Genomic DNA, 18,690 nt, shown 5'->3' on the forward strand with positions numbered 1-18,690 from the left:
TAAAGGTCATTTTTGAGGCAACTGTTGACATTCGAATATGGAATATAATTACATAATAGAAAATTTAATGTGTTACCTAAGCAAATGTCCTTGTTCCTGGGAAAATGCAAGGAAATATATAGGGCAGTTCATTCTCATGGTTAAAAAAAAATGTGTGAGAGACAATGGTTAAGCAAGTGGGGCAAAATGTAAGTACCGTATTTCACTGCATAATTGTTGCAATTTTGGGGGCAAATTTTTTTGCTTAAAACGTTTTTTTCTTTGCAAGATTAGGAAGCATGTGTACTCATACATATACCTTAATGCAGTCTGACAATTATGTGATGAAATACTGTAATACTTGGAAATTTTCTTTAGGCTTTAAGTTATGTAATGATAAAATTTACTTACACGCTTTTTAATTAAATTATTTTTTCATATATCCAAATTATAATTGAACCAATTTGAAATTGTTAGTTGTATGTATAATTTATTTAAAAAGGACAAAAAAGTATTCTTATCATTTAGAGAAAGTAATGAAGGAAATATTGATCATGCAGAAAATTTCCAGATTGTTAATGTAAGAGCAGTACATTTTTTTGTCTGTTTTTCTATCATCGCCTATTCACCCCAAGCACCTTGTATTCTATATTCATCTGCCCTTAGTGTTATAAAATAGGTATTTCAAGGACTTCTTAAATATTGATTTAATTAATAAATTTTCTTAGAAAAGGATGCTTCCTAAAAATTAGATGGCTTTTTTTCCCCAGACACATATGAATTTTAAAAGAAAATTTGAAGGCCATTTTTGCTATAAGATAATATTTTGGAAGTAGGCTTTCTTTCATTATTAATATCTCAGCTACAGTGAACACAACACAGTGACATTTTTATAAGACTTATTTAGACTGGTGATGTTTGTTTGTTTTGTGGTATTGGGATTTGACCCAGGGCTTGATACATGTGATAACACTGTGTCAACTGAGCTATATCCACAACCCAGACTGATGACATTTATAAAATTTCAACTTGATAATAGTATTGATGAACTGTTTAACAACATTATCCTATAGAATTTTTATAAAATAGTATTCCAAGAAATACCTAGCCTTATCACAGATATATTAATGCCAAATTCAGGTATGATCATGGGCTGAGGTGCTATGTGGCTCAGTGGTAAAGCATGTGCTTAACATGTGTAAGACATTTGGATTTGATCCCCAGCAACATACGTACATATATACCTACACACACCAATGCAGGTAATATAGAAACATGGCTATTTATTTGATTGAGACTCTAAAGGTAGCAATATTAGCTATTTAATTTTTTTATTAGTAAAATATCAGGTATAAATGAACACAATCACTCTTCTTTAGTAATGATAGTTCTAGAACAATACTACTTACTCTTCAAATATTTGAGTGCTTTTTGTGTGCAAAACTTGTTTGTGTGGTAGGAGGGATGAAGATGAAAGTTCAACTGTGTTCTCTTTCTTCAAGAAGGCAATTGAAGATAACCCCAATACAACACCTATATTAAGTGACATAAGTGAAATATAGTTGAAACAGCAGGCAGTATAGAGGAGGTGGCATTTGAATATGACTTTGAACAAGAGGATTCGAATAGGGGAGAGTTGGCCAAAAAAAAAAAAAATTCTTATTCCTATATAGGAAAAAGGCGGTGTATAAGGGACTACTAGTAGTATAACTTCACCTTGACTATGTAGGAGGAAGGGAAGGGAACTAATATTTTGGATCAGCATATATTCTATGCCAGTTACTATACATTTAGTTTCTTAATTAAACATTACAACTTTATGATCCAAGCTTCTCTCTTTCTCTCTCAGAGAGAGAGAGAGAGAGATCTATGATTTAACCCAGGGACTATCCATGCTAGGAAAGCCCTCTATCACTGAGCTACAGCTCCAGTCCCATCCTTTCATATTTTCATTAGTGCATTATAGTTATACATAATATTGGGGTTCATTTTGACATAATTGTTCAAGCATGGAATATAATTTGCTCCAATTGAGTTTCCAGTACTTCCCTTTCCTTCTTTTCCTCCCACCCTCTATTCCCTTTCCTCAATTCTGTTGGTCTTCCTTCTATTTATAGTTTTTTTTAAAAAATTAGTGCTTTATAGATATACATAAAGGTGAAATTCACTGTGGTATATTGGTAGTTTGGACAATTTCATTTTACCTTTCCTCCCATTTCCCATCCCTCCTCCCTCCCCTTCAATTCCCTTCCTCTTTTCCACTGATTTCTCTCTCCTATTTTCATAGGATTCCCCCTCACACATTTTTTACTTTTTATTTTGGTTTAGCTTCCATTCCACCTATTAGAAAAAAAATTCAACCCTAGACTTTCTGAGTCTGGCTTATTTCATTTAGCATCATGCTCTCTGATTCTATCCATTTACCGTCAAGTGCCATAATTTCATTCTTCTTAATGGCTAGATAAAATTCCGTGTGTCACATTTTCTTTTTCCATTCATCTGTTGACAGGTATCTGGGCTAATTCCATAACTTGGCTATTGTGAATTGCATTTCTGTAAACATTGATGTGGGCATATCATTAGAGTATGCTGATTTTAGTTCTTTAGGTAAATACTGAGGAGTGTAGCTGGGTCATATGGTAGTTCCATTCCTAGTTTTTTTGGGAAATCCCCATATTGCTTCCCAGAGTGGTTTTACTAATTTGTAGTCCCACCAACAATGTATGCATGTATCTTTCCCCCCACAGATAGTCTCACTCAGTTCCTCAGTCTGGCTTCAAACTTGGGATCCTCCTGCCTCAGCCTCTAAGTAGCTGGGATTACAGGTATACAGGTGTACATCACCGAACATATTTATTATTTTTTTTCTGAAGAGTCAAGACTCCTAAGTAACTTGTCTAATGTCATCTACTGTTGAAAGTGGATTTGGGTGTGTGGGGTGGTTTGTGTGAGTGTGTGTGCGCACATGTGTGCTTCCTGCTGAGAATCAAGCTAAGGTCCTTGTTTACGCAACACAAGTGCTCTATCATTGAGACACATCCCCAGCCTGAAACTGGAATTTCAATTCAGATTTGTCTTAATATTATGCTGTCAGCTTTTATCAAGGATTGATTTTAAAACTACTTTTAAACAGCCAGGTATAGTGGCACATCCTGTAATCTCAGCGGCTCGGTAGGCTGAGACAGGAGGATTCAAAGTTCAAAGTCAGCCTCAGCATCAGCTAGGGGCTAAGCAACTCAATGAGAACCTGTCTCTAAATAAAATAAAAAATAGGGCTGAGGATGTGGCTCAGTGGTCAAGTTTTCCTAAATTCAATCCCTGGTACCAAAAACAAACAAACTACTTTTAAACAATGAGAATGTGTCCAACATGAAATTTAGCTCTAAGAATTAAGACAAATCTGACTTCACCTTCAAAAGAGGAATTCAATGAGAATGTGTATAAATTATATAAGCAATAACGTGGATCAATCTCATAAACATAACGTTGAGTGAAAAAAAATGTATAAAATAGTACATCCTATATTAAGCTTTCTATAAAATGCAAAACAGGGGCTGGGATTGTGGCTCAGGGATAGAGCGCTTGCTTAGCACATGAGAGGTGCTAGGTTCAATCCTCAGCACCACATAAAAATAAATAAAATAAAAGCATTGTGTCCAGCTACAACTAAAAAAAAAAAAATGCAAAACAGAAAGAACACATCTGTGTTTTGTTGAAGTTCTTAACAGCTTTTGTAGAAATTATAATAGTGATGTCTTTTATAGGAAGAAACAATGGGGTGCTCACAAGAGGGAAGCATAAGAGGAATCTAGGATACTACTGTTGTTTTCTTCTTGATCTGGGTGCTACTAACATATATGTGCTTCTTTGTGAAAAGTAATTGAGCCATATACTTATTTGTGTACTTTTTTCTATATATGCTATACTTAGCAAATTGTTAAAAGATGTTTGTATCCTATGTGAATCTGTTACTAAAGGCACATTTTAGTGCCTTTTTTTTCATAAAGATCCATATGATAAATTCCTCTTTTGAAGGTGCAGTCAGATTTGTCTTAATTCTTAGAGCTAAATTTCATATCCAGTTGTACTTTTTAAATTCTTTTTTCAGAAGCTTATGAAATATTAATAAATGAATTGAATGAATAGCCTTAGTTACTTCAATTTTTTTCTCTTTATTTTTCAAATTTTTTGGTATAAAATTTTGAGGTAGTATTTCAATTATATAGCTATTCTTGTCAAACTCCTTTTTGAAAATATTCTCTTAAATTTATTTAATTTTCATTTTCAGTCTCCATTTTAATAGTAGCCAGTAGACAAAATACACCTCCTTGTAGACAAAAACTTTTTGGTTTAAATTGTCTTTTTATTCAGAAGTTGAGGTTGTTGGAATCTCATTTTTCAAATCCTATATCTTCCATGAAATCTTTCTTCATTTCTTCTGTCTAATTCAGTAATCTCAACTTCTCTTAAGTCAAACAGTGATTTGTGCTGTTCTTAAAGCATTTATAGTTTGCTATAATATAGTATTTTTAATATTTTTTATTGCTCCCAATTGTATTTTTTATTAATGCAAAAAATTAAAGGCAAAAAATGTACTGTAAATCTGATAAACAACAGAATGCAGGTGATATTCAATAGCGTGATTTAAAAATATAATGACATCTGAGATTATACTTACTTTAGTTGACATGAATTGCATCATATATAGAAAAATTATCATCTTCAACTTAAAAAAAAAAGTAAAGGTTGAAAGATGGCACACTTTTAAAATACTTGATGGGCAAGGTAAGATATATGGTAGAAGTTGTAAACCATGTGTATGTTCTCATCACTTCAAATGTGAGGCCACATGAAAGACGGTACATCTGTTAAATTCCATAATCTGTTAATGAAAAAAAGGAGGGAAGGCTTCAACACCCCATCCCCAGTATTCTCAATATTAAAAGCATAGATGAAGTATTAGGATTTGAAATCTGATACTGCCCAGGTACTATGAGAACCTAGAGCTTAGAGATTGTTATTTTTCTGTACCTCTCCTAATATTAAGTGTATCAGTCAGTTTTCTGTCACTGTGACAAAAATCTACTTACAAGTAGGAAAGACTTATTTTGGCTTGTAGGTTGAAAGGTTTCAGTCCATGGTCAGCTGTATTCATTGTATTTAGGCCTGTGGCAAGGCAGAACATCATGGCAGGGAGCACATGGCAGATCCAAGCTCCTCAGCTCATGGTGGGGGAAGGGGCCAGGAATAAGATGTAACCTTTAAGGGAACACTCCCAAAGACCTACTTCCTCCAACTAGGCCTCATTTCCTAAGTTTCATCCATTAAATATTGTTCATTTGTCATACATTTACCATGGGTCTTTGATAGGATTAGATCCTTCATGATCCAGTCATCTTCCAAAGGTGCCACCTCTGAACCCTTTTTGCCTTGGGAATCAAGCCTTCAACACTTGAGCTTTTGGGGAACATTTCAAATTCAAACCCTAAGTATTGTGATCATAGTCCACTTGACAGATTCAGATAGTCAATCTAAATTGCCTTGTGTTTACCCTGGAGTGCTATTTCATAACTTAATGTTGCTTGTGTAATTTTCTCCATAAAGCAGAGATCTTCAATATACATTTTCATTTTTAAAATATATTTTTAGTTGATGATAGACCTTTATTTTATTTTTCTGTGGTGCTGAGAATTGAACCCGGTGCCTTACACATGCTAGACAAGTGCTCGACCACTGAACTACAACGTACCTAGCCCCATATTTTATTTTTGACAACTTTTTATTAAGATTCAATCCCAGTTGTATAACTGTGACTCTATAGTATTTACCCTATACCAGTCGTTTGGGACAGAAGAAATATACAGAACAAAAACATTCTAAGCTAAATATTTTTTTTAACACTTTGAGGAACTACTGTTTGCTACAAGAAAATGAACAGAGTTTTTTTTTTCTTTTATGAAGAAGAACATACAGATATGATTGTGGAATTAAATGTGGAGATACTCTAGATTGCTTTGAATAAGTTTCTCGTATTCCAGTGACCCTGGGTTCATTTCCCACCCTATCTTTCTTTCTGTTTTTCTTTTATAAAAAATTCTTTCCTACCAGTATCAGGAATTGATCCATCTTGACATAGCCCTTCTCTTTTAGGCCCCTTAAATACTACTAGTCTTAAAGGGAATATGTATGGAATGGGATTTGTGGGAATGGCTGTCAATAAATAGCAATGTACTATTTGCCTCTTTATGTATGTGCGGTATTTTTGTTTTAAAGATCCAGTGATTTACTTCTAGGTGTTTGATTTTTTTTTTTATGTAGGGGCATTTTTGTTGTTATTATATATTAGAGAAGACTGTGGGTTCTTCTTTAGTGTGTGAATCTTGCAATTGCTGTAGTAACTTGAAGTAATCATCTTGACTATGTCATTATAATAAAGTCTTGTTTCCTGGGAGGAAATTGAGAGCATCCTCTTTTTATTTTGTGTATCTTTGTTTACCATATCAGTATCATGTAACAATAATTATGTTACAACAATTTTGTGAGATGTTTATTATTCTCATTTTACAGATGAGGAAACTGAGGCTTGGTGAAGTTATGAAACTTGTCCAAAGTTACACAGCTTGTAAAGGGCACAGCCAAGATTCAGAGCCAGGTCTGTCCAGCTTCAAAACTATTCATCATAGCCATGACACTTTGAAATAGCTGTGAAGTATCAACTTATGATAAATTGTTTTAGTATTATATTGCCTGTTACTTAACTCTTAACAACTAATTTTTAATGGGAAGTCTTTTTTTTGTCCTTCATAATTTCCTTTATCATTTTAAATATATTGTGAAAAGCAGCATAATGTAGTAACTAAGGGTTTGGGCTCTGGAGACAGACTACCTGGGTATGAATCTCCAAGATTTTCCACTTATTATGTGATATTGGAAAAGTAATTTAACTTTTTGTACCTCAGTTTTCCTATCTGTAAAATGATGACAGGGTACCTGATAGGATTGTTGTGAAAATGACATGGTTTAATATGAATCAGCACTTATAGAGGAGTGCCTGGTGCATAGCAGTCATTCAATGAATGTCAACTATAAGTATTGTCATCTTTGGGTAACTCTAAAGCAAATGATTATTATTTATAATTCCTTTAGGAAATTTAGGTAGAGCAAAGTTTAGGCAACAATGTAGAATATCACAAAAATTATAAACCAAAATTAAAATTAGATCTAAAGAAAATCACTCATTTTGTCAAGTTTAGATCGGTTGTAAAGCAAATTGGATACCTGCTTATAGGTTTTACATATACAAGAGTCAAACATATATAAAGACCAAACATAAGTCCACTAGAGACACTTTTTGAGCCTAATAGAATCATTGTATTATTAATGCATTTTGCCTGTTTTCCCCTGAGAGTACAATTTCAGAGTAAATTTCTACATTTTCAGGTGACTTTTAAGGAGATGATGTTTTAACATGTTGACAGATCATTACTAAGAATCAAACCTTATATGTTCTGTAAAATGTTGGCAACATTCCATCACTGGTGGGAGTGGTTATCCGAATTTATGGTATAGTGAATGTGCATGACTGACCTTTGAACCAGTAGAACCACAGTCATTCAACTAGAACCCATCCATACTTGTTTGTTGCAGTTGTCAGAATTTTAAAGTGCTGTTTCAACTGTTACTACAAATTAATTAAAATGCCTATGACTAGTGATTATTGTACCTATGATTAGTTGCTGAACTATCCTGAATGGGAGGTAATTTGAGTCAAATTTGCAAAAATTCGCAAGCTATTAAAGAATGGGATTTGTCTTTTATATGTGTATGATCTCTAGCTTTTAATCTATGCATACATTTAATTTATTCCCTTATTTTATGGCACTAAACCTTATTGTTCTTGATCATAGTATATCTTTCTCATTATTTAGATATTTTAAGATTTAAGATTACCTTTCAGTAATCTTAAATTTAATTATTAGTTATCTTATTGTTAATGTTGTATATATTTTTTCTTTACAATTTCTATTTGCTCATATAAGCTTTTTTAAAAAATTGAAAAGGTTTATGCTCAGTCATCTTCCTAAATTGTTTATTCTAATAATTGATCTATGAATGGTTTTGGGTTTTCTATGTAGTCAATTAAACTATTGTGAATGAAAATTCTTTCTAGTGCTTATGCATTTAATTTTTTTCTTGTCTTCCTGCACTAGTTAGGACTTCTAATAACTCAGTACAACTTTTAATAGTTGGGATCTTTATGTTGCTCTTAATTTTTTTTAAAGGAAATGTGTCTTAGGTTTCACCATTAACAATAGTGTTACAGAGCTAGGTATGATGATATGCACCTGTAGTCCCAATATTCAGGAGGCTGAGGCATGAGAATCACTTGGGCCCATGAGTTTGAGACCAGCTTAGAAAACAGAAACTATCTATCTACCCATCCACCCATATGTCTGTCTCTCATTCACAAACACGTGCGTGCTTGCACACGTGCGCGTACACACACACACACACACAGTATTGAACCTGGGGCCTTATGCATGCCAAGCACATACTCTGTAGTTGAGCTACACCCCAGTCACATCCTGTAGATTTTTTTAAAAATTATACCCTTTAAAGACATTTCTATTCCTAGTTGGCTAAGATATTTTTTGTGTGTGAAGAATGAGTATTGAATTTCATTAGATGCCTTTTGTGCGTTTGAGATGATCATGTGGTTTTCCTCCTTTCTTCTGTTAATGTGGTAAATGGTATTTATAATTTTCTAATGTTAAATTACTGTTGTATCACTGGAATAAACCCATCTGTGTCATGATAGTGTTTTTCATATACAATTGGATTTGGTCTTTTAATCATTTGTATGAGATTTTTACATCTATGTTCAGAGGTGAAATTAGCCCATAATTTTTGTTTCTTATATTGTCCTTATGTAGTTTAGATATCCAGACCAGATTATGCCAACTTCACAGATTGAGTTGGGGACTATCTTCCCCACCTTTAAAGGATTTATGTAAGACTGGAATGATCTGTTTCTTAAAAGTTTGGTTATACTTCTACTCAACTTCCTGGGCTTAGTATTTGGGATGTGGGGTAGGGTTAATATTTTTAGAGGGGGGGAAGAGGCTATGTTAAATTTTCTAAATGGTTTTACTGAGGGTCAGTTTTTAGAAAGTTTCTCTTTTTCAGGAATTCACTTATTTTGTCTGAGATTTTCAAGTATTTGGCATAAAGTTAATCAAAGAATTTTATTACTGTTAAATTTTTTCTTTAAAAAATTTTGCTGTTTATATATTTCTGTCTTTGACTCCTAAAATTTGTTTTGCACCTTCTTTTTTTCTTCATCTTTCTTGCTGGAGGATATATGGTTTTAGCTTTTCCAAAGAATCAGTGCTTGATTTTGGTTTTCTGTATTTTATGTTTTCTATTTAATTAATTTCTGGCCTTTCTACTTTATATACATTTTTATAGTAACAAGCAGAATTTAAGATAAGGACACAGAGATATCTGTAACTTCCCAAGGACAGAATGTTATTAGGTTCCAGGAATAGCTTGAACCAGGGGTCTAAAATGCTTTTAGGAACTTGCCTCATTCTTTCTTTTATAGATCTGCTTTATAGGTCTTTCTCCCTTTCTGTCAATTGACTTTCTGCTCTTCAGTCTATGGGGTAGAAAACAATGATCACAAGCCTCTGAATTTGATGTCAATTCTAAACTGGTGTTTTGATTACTCTTAGTATCTTAGATTTTTCTGTTTTGATTACTTTCTTCCTGAATATTTTTTTTTCTTAAAGGTGTGTGTGTGTGTGTGTGTGTGTGTGTGTGTGAGAGAGAGAGAGAGAGAGAGAGAGAGAGAGAGAGAGACAGACAGACAGACAGACTAGAGAGACAGACTTTCTCTTTACTGGGAATCAAACCCAGGGCCTCAGGCATAGTAGATAAGCACTGTACCATCAAGCTGTATCCCTAGCCCTAGAGGTCTCTTAATGAGATTTTCTGTAGTAAACTCTTTTTTTAAAATATTTATTTTTTAGTTGTAGTTGTACACATTACCCTTATTTTACTTATTTATTTTTATGTGGTACTGAGGAACGAACCCAGGGCCTCACACGGACTAGGCAAGCTCTCTACCACTGAGCCACAACCCTAGCCCTCTGTAGTAAACTCTTAAAGTTTTGTATCTGAAAGTAGTTTTATCACCCTCATTCTTGATAGATATTTAATTATATATAGAATATGAATTGGCAATATTTTGTATCCCCCTGAATAATTCCACACTTTTTCTGGTTTTAATTGTTACTATAGACAAATTAGCTGTCCAATCAGTTGTTCTTTCAGGCCTGTCCTTTTTGTGTTCGGTTGCTTATGGAGGCCTCTGTGTGTTTTGGTTTTCTATGTTTCATAAACTGTGTGTAGATATGGCGTGCTGTTTGGTTTTTACCCTGTATGAGATTATGATTATAAACTTCTTATTTTCTCTGCAAGAAGTCTTTGTGGGTATTCTTGGGGGCTCAAGATGGAAATGTATTACATCAAGATGATTTGCCTTTGTTTTTTCCAGGTGCCTCAAAGTACTTTGGTGAAACTTTAAATTTATTCCTTGAAGCATTTTAGACTACCAAGTGAAGTATATTCGGGTTGCAAATATGTACATGGACTTGCTTATGTTTACAATCTCTTAGAAATCTTTCTTCTGTTCAGCAACAAGAAGGCAACTTTCCTTGTAGTCCTTTAGTTAGGTGTGGGGTTGGGATAGAATGGTTCACTCTTTTCCTGTGGATGAAACTTTTGGGTGGGGGGAAGCAGTAAGGTTCCAGCTTTATGTGGAAGGAATCTTTATGTGGAAAGATTGCCCATGGTAGGTGGGCCATGAACTTTTGACCTCTGTTCTTTCCCAAGAGACCATCAAAACTAAACTCATGTTTGTTAGAAGTCATCACGGAAAAATCAGTTTCATATGCCACGTGTCTCTTTGAGTTTCTGCTTTTTCATGGATTTTGGTCTGGTAATTCCTTTATCGTACTGTCAGCTCTTCAATGTATTTTAAGATATTTTTGAAATAAAATTTTATTCATTTTTTGTTTTCAGTGAGAAAACTGTTAAAACAGTCTAATATGTTACTGGAAGTGTATTTACTTCTAATTTTTGTATCTTTAGTTTCTATGATTCCTTAAGATAGAAGTTTATCAATTATTGACCTTCTTTTGTGTGTGTGTGTGTGTGTGTGTGTGTGTGTGTGTATGCATGTGTGTGCGCTGGGGATTGAACCCTGCATGCACTCTACCACTGAGCTATACCCACAGCCCTTATCCCTTATGTTCTAATATATTTGGCACTGTTAAAAGTAACGCGCGCGCGCTCTCTCTCTCTCTCTCTCTCTCTCTCTCATACAAACACACACACACACACACACACACACACACACACACATACACAATAAAACAAACAAACAACAAATAAAAGCAGCTTGCCAGGCACTATAGTGCATGCCTATAATTCCATTGGCTCTGGAGGCTGAGACAGGAGGTTCACAAGTTCAAAGCCAGCCTCAGCAACTTAGCAAGGCCTTAATAACTCAGTTAGACCCTGTCTCTAAATGAAATAGAAAAAAGGGTTGGGACATGGCTCAGTGGTTAAGTGCCCCTGGGTTCAACCCCCAGTACCAAAAAAAAAAAAAAAAAATGAGGGGCAGCTCATGAGTTTTGAAATGAATTTTAAAAATCAGCCTATGAGTTTTCATTATCAATTATATATTTAAATTAAAATTTTTATGATAAAAAGATTTCCCCCACCTCTTTAAGCCATGAACTATGATTCACAGATCATTTACAAATGTGATTTTAAGTTTTGAAATATTTGGATTTTAAAAGAAGGATCTTTTTGTTATATGTAACTTACCTTTTTTAAAAAAACACAATTTTTAATTTAAATTGTAAAGCAAGGCACAACTATGTATATGAGGCATGTTTAAAACAAAGTAACCTAGAAAAGTTAAATATAAAAGGGTGGGCAAAGGAATACAGGCAAATAGAAATTTTAAAAAGTAAGAATTGCTGTATAACCTCTCTTCACTACATCCCTCTCCCCTTCCTGATAACAAACATGTGGATAACCAGTGTTCCATGTCTTGAGACTTAGGTTCCTGGAAGACTGATTTTGTGTTAATAATATAAATGTTGATTTTCTTTTTCTTCTCTTTCTCCTCTTAACTGCTTTTTCTTCTCACACTTTAACATCTCTGGAATTGGCATGTATCTCTTCTTGGAACGCATTTTACTATTGATGATATGTAATTAATGAACAATTAACAATTTTGACAGCATTTTTCTTCTTTAGTAGAATAAAAAATAATGGTGCATCTTGCAATTGATGCTATAATAACCTTAATAAAATATATTGTTTTTTTGGGCTGGGGATGTGGCTCAAGCGGTAGCGCGCTCGCCTGGCATGCGTGCGGCCCGGGTTCGATCCTCAGCAACACATACCAACAAAGATGTTGTGTCTGCTGAGAACTAGAAAATAAATATTAAAAAAAAATTAAAAAAAAAATATATATTTTTTATACACATACCATAGTTCTTCTCCCTCTGTCATGCCCCCTTTCTTTTTCTTTCATTCTGCACTTATCATTCAAGGCCTTCCCTAAGGCCTTAAAGAAGGGGTGTTTATGGGGGTGTGTTTAAGGTTGCTTTCCCTCCCATTTGTGGTATTGGCATTTGAACCCAGGCCATGCATATGCTAGACAGGTATTCTACCACTCAGCTACATGCACAGCTCCCAGGAAATAATTTAATTTTTCTATCTTGGCTCTTCTTCCAGCACTTTCTTCTTGATGAGAGGAGATATATATTTAAGATTATTTTGAATAGAACAGAAATCTTTAAGGAAGGTAGAAATTTTACTGAATGGATGTTAAAGTATCTGATCAAATTCAAGGAAAAGTTGAATAAATGAAACAAAAAAAGTTACAAATTGTAAAGCAGTAGAAAAGAAATAAAACAAGTAGAGTAATAAAGAATTATATAGAATGGTGTTTAGAAAGTTTAAAGGGCCTCATCAGAGAGATAAAATTTAGGTTAAGTCTTGAAGTATGAGTGGTAAACAGAAGCACTTGAAGAGTCTGGGATAAAAACATTTCAGGGAGAAGGAAACAGCAGGCTCAAGTTGGAAACAAGCCTGCATTCAACCAAAATGATGATAAAGAGTTAGGGAAAGTGCCATTTCAAGGTAAGAGAGTCAGGTAGGATCATACCTTAATATAATAACATTTACTGAGCATTTGTGATATTCTGAGCACTCTTCTAAGCACTGCCTGAGCAGCATGAATTATTATGTTATACTGACTCACTGAATACTGAGAGTTTAGATTTAATTTGAAGGTGCATTAAAAGCCATGGAACTATTAAGCAGTGTCATGATCCATTTTACATGTTTAAAAGATTTTACTAGCTACATTGTACACAGTTGATCAGAGAGGAACAATAGAAGGAGTAGAAATAAATCCTACTTGGTGGTTTATAGTAGTCCAGGTAAGAGATGAAGTTGTCTTGAACATGGTGGTTCTGGAGGTAGAGACAGGAGTAGTGGACAGATTTGAAATATATTTCAGAAGTATTTTGTTGATGGATACGGGGAAATATAATTAGAGAAGATTAAAGAATTAAAGAGATATGTGTAGATAAATTGCCAAATTATTTGTTAGTAAAAGGGAGCAGAGCTGTTTTTAACTGGCTTCTTTTCTCTCCCTCTCTCCTTGCCTCCTACCTTTCATTCTTGGAACCAAATGTATTTTTTTTCCAGTATCTCTCTCCAGATTCCAACACCTTTTTCTCATCCCACACTTGACAGATGCTTAGAGAAGAAAAGTCAGTGTAAAAAGTAGGCTAGCATTCTCAGCAGTTCTGCCCTTTTTCATCAAGATGTTCCTTGCTAAATCAGTCTTTGCTATATCAGAACAAAATTATTTTGTTCACAAAGTAAAGATTGAATTCTTAAAGTAATGATCTTAATGAAGTCCGTGTATATATATATGTGTTGTGTGGTTCAGAGTGATGGCCATATGTGTTTTTATCTGTAAAATTTTAACATGACTTAAAAGGTAAGTGTTGCTGAATCACAAATTCAGCTTGCCAATTGGAACTCAGTAAAAAGGCAAATAACCAATTAAAGATAAAATTTGTTTTATAACTAAAAGAAAAGCTTTCTCTTAAAAAAAATTCCTAAATATATTCAGGTTTAGCTTTAGCATTCTTTGAAACCACCTTTGACTGAAGTTTTAAATAGACAGGGTTCTTCCTTGGTTTTTGAAGCTTTAACTTTCCATGATTATCTTTAAGGAGTAAATAGGAAAGCCCTGTATCAAAACAACAGGAGAAGTTTTTTGGACAAGGTAAGTGGGGAGATGAAAATTCATAAGGCAGAAACCTAAACGTAAAGCCAGATAAGGATTCTGGATGACCGTTTAAATAGGTGGCAAATTTTATGTCATCATAGAATTCTTTGAGATTCTGATGAAAGAAGAAGAATCTGGCCCCAAAAAAGCAAACAGACATACATTCAAATTTGTATGTAATCTTAAAGGGTTACTGAACTCAAAGAACCTGTAGGATGTACATTGTTGTCCCCTGGTGAAGAACATGTGGTCTAAATGGTAATCAGGGCTGAGGAGTATATGGCTAGAGAACTTTGACATCCAAACTATGACACTGCTCTGTTCTCAAATACCAGTCTTTAGGACAGTCAAAACTTAATTTGTTGTTTTAAAATGTTTGGTCTGACAGCTAATGAAGCAAAGTAATTTTTAGTTTTAGCTCTTAAGAAATTAGAATCATCTATTCCTAATTTTTTTCTTTGAAAATGCTGTACATGGTATAGTTTTCTGAAATAAGTGAACATAGTCCCTAACCTGTGTAGCCTATTTTTTAAAGAAGAGTTGAACTGGGCTGGGGTTGTGGCTTAGTGATAGAGCACTCACCTAGCATGGGTGAGGCACTGGGTTCAATCCTCAGCACCACATAAAGATAAATAAAGGTATTGTGTCCACCTACAACTAAAACATATTTTTAAAAAAAGAGTTGAACTGAAATAAAAACAAGTTTCAGATTTATGGAAGCTAAATGAATGTTTCTTTTGAGAAGTGGGATTTAATAGGATACATATTATCCCTTTGTTTTCATTATCATTCCATGAATCAGTCTGTAAATTAACTTCTATCAGAAAACTACAAACTTTAAAATGAATTTTATTAGTCATGTAAGTTAACTACTAGGTATTTATGTAGCCATTAGTAATAAAACTACTTTGTCACTGTTTATTCATCTCAATGCTTAAGGTACAACACTGAACCAAGGATGCAACTTGGTTATGAATTGTATCTTTTTTTTTTTTTTAGTTGTAGATGGACACACAATACCTTTATTTATTTTTATGTGGTGCTGAGGATCGAACTCAGTGAGGCAAGCACTTTACCACTGAGGTACACCCAGCCCACAAATTGTTTCTTGTTAGGCAAATTATATCAGTTAGGTTAATATTTAATGTAATCTATTGATAGAATAGAGGATTCATCTGCTTCTACTCCTTGGCCATAATAAGAATATAACATTCCAAATATATATATATATATTTTTTTTTCAAGTTAACTTGATTAAATAAAAGGTTTTTTTCCCTTCACTCTGAATCTTGAAAGCAAGCACATCATAAGAAATAACAAGTCACAGACTACTATGACATATATAGCAAATATTAGTATTTTGATGTATTAATATTCATGCTGTGTTTTCAAAATAATGAATGAATTATATTGACATATAAAATCAAAGAAAGAAAATTTTAAGGAATATTTTATACTTATAATTTACTTTAATGTCATAATCATTGAATTTGATATTTTAGCTTGAATTTCAGCAAGGGAACAAATGATTTTTTTATTTTGGTGTAATGCATATTTTCTTAAGATTTTGGAATGCAAGTGTGACTAAGAATACAGTGGAATTGTATATATTAACATTGAAGCATATTTGTTCAGGAAACAATAAAATTGAAGATTTAAAACAATTTCTGGATTTGTACTTGCTAAGTTTCTGCTGTACAGTGTTTTTATTTTCTGCATCCCATGATGTGAACATGTATAATTCTAGTGTTATGTATTTTTCTCACAGCCTCTAAAAATAAAACTCCTCCTTTAAGTGTGTTTAGTTGAAAATAACAAACTGGTCTATACTTGGGGGGAAAAAAACATGGGTGTGATAGATTTATTGGTAGTGTACTGTGTAGGTTAGCTAAAGCATTTTTAATACAATTTTGAATTTGTGATTTATGTCTTTAGTGATACCTTTGGAATTTTTTACCTAAGTGAGTGTAGCATCTCCTGAAAAAGAATTAACTAATTTAAGATAATTTGCAAGTATATTATTAACACAATGATAAATACAATGTGCCCATAGTTTTATATGTTATACATTGTTACATTTGGAATTAACTAATGTAAAAATTAAAGTAATCTAACATTTTGACTATTTATTTATTTATTTTTTCTTTCAGGGAAATGATATTAAGTATCAGGGTCATGTTTGTGAATCTCTTGTGTGTATTGTTTGTACAGTAGGGATTTGTTTTTTGCTTCATTTTTCTCATTGTGATTTTTTTAAGTATAGATCTAGTCTTTCTTGTAATTTATATGTTATGGGTACAGTTGTGGTTATAGAACAAAGGAAAGCAAATAAGCTTAATTTAGGGAATAGATACTCTAGGAAGAAAAGTCAGTCCCTCAATCTCTTAAGAGTTGTGACTCTTTAATGACCTTTCAAAAGTTTTTGTACAGACTAAATTTCAATAAATTTATTGTTTTTAGTAAAAATGAGAATGTGTGTGTGTGTGTGTGTGTGTGTTTTGCTGAAAATTAAACCCAGGGCTTCAAGAATGCTAAGCACATACTCCACCACAGAGTTCTCCCCAGCCTGAGAGTTAAATTTTATAACTATATATGACTTACTTTTCTTTCTTACCTTTTATTGGATGTTTCATAATTATTTGTATGTGTATGTTTATATTTCTACAGCCCATGTCTATTCTCAATTTCAGAAAAGACTTTAAGTGACTTAGTTTTTACTACTTAAAAGTATGAACTAGTTGATATGTACAAAAGAGTATATGTAATGTGTAGCATGTATATGAAGCATGATAAAACTCATTAGAATATGACTAAAACTTTTGTACTCCCCATGCAAACCCGTCCTAATTATATTCAACTTTCTTTTCTCTTAAAATTAGCACTCTATTCAATTACATTTATTATTCTCTTGTTTTTCTTTATCATTTTTCTTAGCATATATATCTCTAAATGTTATATTGTTTAGTGTTGTGTATTTTTGAGAGGTAATGTAAATGTAAGGATAAGTGCATAGGTTCTGACACCAACAGATTTCTGCCATGCACTGAGCAGGTGATTTGGGCAAATGACTTAACTGCTTTGTGCCTATTTCCTCATTTATTAAATGGAAGTCTAATTACTAGGACTGTTAGGATTTCATGAATCATTATATGCAAAGTGCTTAAAAGAATGCCTGGTAGTATTTTCTGAGTGTCAGTTGTCCAGTATTTGTAAAAAGGAATGATAATATGTATTCTGCAATTTGTTCCTCTCCCCAATGTGTTTGTAAGATTCATCCATGTTGATGATTGTTAATAACCTAAGATCATTCATTCTTACTGTAGTGTGATAATGAAATGGGTGAATATTGTTTCTCTCTTTTGTCAATGGATATTTAGGTTCTCAGGTTTGTTGTTATTTTACTATTGTAGACAATATATAATTCTACAAAGACATTGTGCATTCTCTATGCATGTGTAGGAGTTTCTCTAGGGTGTATACCTAGAAATGGAATTATTGATTGTAAAGGTTTGTGCATCTTAAACTTTCATAGGTGATACAAAATTAGTTAACAAAAGAGTTGTACCAACTTACATTCCTATGAGAGTATGAGAATGCCTTAAACTCCATATATTGTCTGATCCTTTAATATTTGCCAAACTGTTAGGTGTAAAATTGCATGTAGTATTTTGATTTGCATTTTCCTAATTATTAATGAATCTGAGCTTTTTTGGGGGGGGGGTACTGGAGATGGAACCCAGGGGCAGTTAACCACGCCCCCAGCCCTTTTAATTTTTTTATTTTGAGACAGGGTCTCACTAAGTAAGGGTCTCACTAAATTGCTGCTGTTGGTTTTGAATTTACTGTCCTACTTCAGCCTCCCAAATTGCTGGGATTATAGCTGTGTGCCACCACACTCAACTGAACATCTTTCTTTACTGTGTTCACAGGCCATTTCTCTTCTATTGTAAAATGCTTATACATTTTGCCAACTTTCATTAATATTCTATTTTAAACCAATATTTTATTTTATTGACTTAGAAATTATTTTTATTAATTTTATTGGTATGTTATAGTGGGATTCATTGTGATATATTCATATGTGCACATAGCAATTTGGTCTATTTCATTCCTGGCACGTCCCTTTTCTCTCCCCTTCCTCCTCCCTTCCACTACTGTACTAGTCTCTTCTCTTTTTGGTATTTTCTGTTAGAAAATTTTTGTTTGTTCAGAGGCATTGTTAGTATTATACCTTAACATGACTGATGCGGTTTTAGATTCTTTGGGGAATTTTAAACTTTTTAGTTAGTATGTATAACAAGACAGTTAAATTTTGCTTACCA

The 18,690-nt window shown here is 33.3% G+C and overlaps 1 protein-coding gene across 3 annotated transcripts in view; it reads left to right on the forward strand.

The window, feature by feature from the left end:
* Window positions 1-18,690, forward strand: part of Numb (NUMB endocytic adaptor protein) — a 167,623-nt gene that overhangs the window by 70,091 nt on the left and 78,842 nt on the right. For 2 of the 3 annotated variants that reach the window (XM_026400946.2, XM_077799436.1), the window contains exon 2: window positions 6,547-6,631. The exons of the other annotated variant lie outside the window; for it this stretch is intronic. The gene's annotated coding sequence lies outside the window, so the exon portion shown is untranslated. The remainder of the gene's footprint in view (window positions 1-6,546; window positions 6,632-18,690) is intronic. 3 annotated transcript variants of the gene reach the window in all.

Source organism: Urocitellus parryii, chromosome 6 (assembly GCF_045843805.1).
Source record: "Urocitellus parryii isolate mUroPar1 chromosome 6, mUroPar1.hap1, whole genome shotgun sequence".
NCBI lineage: Eukaryota > Metazoa > Chordata > Mammalia > Rodentia > Sciuridae > Urocitellus > Urocitellus parryii.